Source organism: Lynx canadensis, chromosome E3 (genome assembly GCF_007474595.2).
Source record: "Lynx canadensis isolate LIC74 chromosome E3, mLynCan4.pri.v2, whole genome shotgun sequence".
In the NCBI taxonomy this organism is placed as follows: Eukaryota; Metazoa; Chordata; class Mammalia; order Carnivora; family Felidae; genus Lynx; species Lynx canadensis.
The window spans coordinates 7,871,358-7,875,025 of record NC_044318.1 but is presented as its reverse complement, the minus strand read 5'-3'; positions in this window follow the sequence as shown (position 1 = coordinate 7,875,025).

The following is a 3,668-nucleotide window of genomic DNA, read 5'->3' as shown; positions in this document are numbered from 1 at the left end:
TGCGGCTGCTGGTCTCCGCCCTCCCCCGCCCACATGCTGACTGGGGAAGCACCGCCCACTCGGCTTCAGCTCTCCGGCCCGGTTGGGGCGCGCCCGCTTCGAGGACCCCCATTGGCCCGATCCGACCGGTTCCGCGTGCCGGCCTCTGAATACAGCTCCGTGATTGGTTCTCCAGCCTGTCTGCCTGACGTAACCAATGGGCGGGGGAAAGGGAGTATATGTCGGGAAGGATGGAGGAGGAGGGGGAGGAGCTGACAGTGGTTGCGTCCAAGCCAACCGGGGGGGGAGGGAGATAAAAGGTACGCATGCGCACTCGCTTGCTCGCCGCTGGGCCCAACCACCCCGCGGGGCGTCGAGTCGGGGTCACGTGACCCGCCCTAGCGACCGCGCCCCGCGGGGGCTTTTCAGGCGCTTCCCGGCCTCAGGGGAAGCAAAAGTAAGTCGGGCCTCCGCGCCTCGGAGTCGCTGGGGTGTCGGGGGTGGCAGCCAGCCTGCTCCAGCCCTTTGGGCTTCCAAAGGGGAGGAGGCACGTGGAGAAAGAGAAGGAAACGCCCAACTTGTGTCCAGCTTGGCAGAGTGCTCCCCCATCTGTTTATTTCAGTGTCCCATTTCTCTCACGGGCAATTTGGGCCTCCGAGCTCGACGAAAAACTCGCAAGTGGCAAGGCCAGCGGGCTGGTCTTCGGGGACAGCGTCCCGTGTCGCGGCCGCCAGTCCACCCTGGAGGCCGCCAGCGCAACGGAGCGCGGGACGGGGAGCCCAAGCCGGGGTGGGTGGCGGCCCCGCACCTGTCCCGACAAGCACGCTGCGGGGCCAAGTGCGGGCAGCCTGCGTCACGCGCCAGCCCCCGCCTCCCGCGGCCGGAACCCGCGTGGCCGCGCCGAGTGGACGGCGCGGCCTCCAGTTAACCCGCGCGGCGCGGTGACCCTGTTGCCCCTGCGACCCCGGGGCACCCCAGTGGAAGCAGCCACGCAAACGGGCGATGACTGCACAGAGGCAAACCCGCCACCCCAGACTCCGGCGTCAGGGGCAGGAGCCACCCACGGCTGGAGAAGTCGGCCAGGCCACCATCCCCCACTAGCTGCCACCTCGCGCACCCTCCTCACTTTGACCTACAGGATATGGGTCCGCCTCCTTTATTTTCACCTGACACCATCCCCTGCTTGTCTTGTGCTGCCCATTCACACTGGCCTTCTTTATGTTTCCCCAGGACACGACGCTCTTTTCTGCCACAGGGCCTTTGCTCTCATGGTACACTCTCTCTGGACTCTTCCCCCTCCCCCCGCCCCTCAGTTCTCAAGGCTCAGCTCAAACGGCCTGTAAGCACAGAGCTCTTGTCATACCAGCCTTGTTAAAGTAGAGCCCTCTACTCTCCTATTGCCTGGTTTTACTGTTTCATACCCCGTATCACTACATGAAACGATCTACTCTTGATGTGTTTTCTTACAGGACTGCTGTCTCCAAAAAGTAATTTCTTCAAGGTCAGAATCTTGGCAGTCTTCTTCCTGGTTGAATCTTTAGAAAGATAGGTAAGGTTTAGGAAGAAAGGGGGTTGGAGGCCGCGCAGAAAGTACATGCCAGGCAAAAGTGGGCGTTAGAGGGGAACCCCAAGCTTTCAGGCAGCCAGAGTGGGAGCAGCAGGCCATGAATGCATTTTGTCCATCCACTATCAGAGGCACACAGCCTGGGGCTTGCCTCTTTTGCACAAACACAGCAAAAACTATCTGTTGATTCTGTAATATTAAAAGAATTTTTTCAATGATTACAGTAGGAAAACATCTGAAAATCTGTTATTTTTATGGCAAAGAAATTTTTTTTAACGTATTTTTTGAGAGACGGAGAGAGACAAAGCAGGAGCAGGGGAGGGGCAGAGAGAGGGAGGCATAGAATCCAAAGTAGGCTCCAGGCTCTGAGCTGTCACCACAGCCCTACACAGGGCTCGAACCCACAAACCTCGAGATCATGACCTGAGCCAAAGTTGGGCACTTAACCGGCTGAGCCACCCAGGCGCCTGTATGGCAAAAAATGTTTAATTTGAGGGCATTTTCATAGAGATTTTTCTGAGACTTGCCAAGGTCTTAAATGAGTGTTCTCTCTCTCTCTTCCTCTCTTCCTCCCCCTCCCTACCTCCAGACACACAGAGATGACTCTGGAGACCCAAGCTATTGGTCAGTTTCATTCTAAACTGCTGTTTATAAAACCTAAGCAGCATTATTACACGTCAATACCTGCTGGGTGCTCATAGCCAACCTGCAAGGGCTGTGGGATGAGGCTCACCTGTGGCTACTGTAAAAACAGTATATGGCCTATGCTATGATGGTGGAAAGTTAGATTTGTAAGGAGGATAAATGGGTATTTCCCAGTGGTGGAATTTCAGAGGACTTCCTGGGGGGGAGAGCATTGCTAGACCATGAAGCACAGCCAAGGCTCCTGGAAGGCAGAGGCCCCTCAGAGCACTGGGACACATAAGTTGAAAGGCACAGAGATACAAAGCACCTGGGTGGCTCAGTTGGTTAAGTGTCTGACTTCAGCACAGGCCATGGTCTCACAGCTTATGGGTTCAAGCCCCACATCAGGCTCTGTGCTGACAGATCAGAGCCTGGAGCCTGCTTCAGATTCTGTGTCTCCCTCTCTCTCTCTTCCCCTCCCCCCCTCATACTCTGTCTCTGTCCAAAATAAATAAACATTAGGGGCACGTGGGTGGCTGAGTCGGTTGGGCGTCCGACTTCAGCTCAGGTCAGGATCTCGCGGTCTGTGAGTTCGAGCCCTGCATCGGGCTCTGGGCTGATGGCTCAGAGCCTGGAGCCTGCTTCTGATTCTGTGTCTCCCTCTCTCTCTGCCCCTCCCCCGTTCATGCTCTGTCTCTCTCTGTCTCAAAAATAAATAAACGTTAAAAAAAAATTTTTTTAGGGGCGCCTGGGTGGCGCAGTCGGTTAAGCGTCCGACTTCAGCCAGGTCACGATCTCGCGGTCCGTGAGTTCGAGCCCCGCGTCGGGCTCTGGGCTGATGGCTCAGAGCCTGGAGCCTGCTTCCGATTCTGTGTCTCCCTCTCTCTCTGCCCCTCCCCCGTTCATGCTCTGTCTCTCTCTGTCCCAAAAATAAATAAACGTTGAAAAAAAATTTTTTTAAAAAAAAAAATTTTTTTTTAAAAACGAAATAAATAAACATTAAAAAATAAAATAAAGGGATGGGGCGCCTGGGTGGCTCCGTCGGTTAACCGTCTGACTTCGGCTCAGGTCGTGATCTTGCGGTCCGTGAATTCGAGCCCCGCGTCAGGCTCTGTGCTGACAGCTCAGAACCTGGAGCCTGCTTCTGATTCTGTGTCTCCCTCTCTCTCTGACCCTCCCCCCATTCATGCTCTCTGTCTCAAAAATAAAACGTTAGAGGCGCCTGGGTGGTGCAGTCGGTTAAGCGTCCGACTTCAGCCAGGTCACAATCTCGCGGTCCGTGAGTTCGAGCCCCGCGTCGGGCTCTGAGCTGATGGCTCGGAGCCTGGAGCCTGTTTCCGATTCTGTGTCTCCCTCTCTCTCTGCCCCTCGCCCATTCATGCTCTGTCTCTATCTGTCCCAAAAATAAATAAACGTTGAAAAAAAAAATTTTTTTTTTTAAAATAAAACGTTAAAAAAATTTTTTTAATTAAATTAAATTAAATTAAATTAAATTAAATTA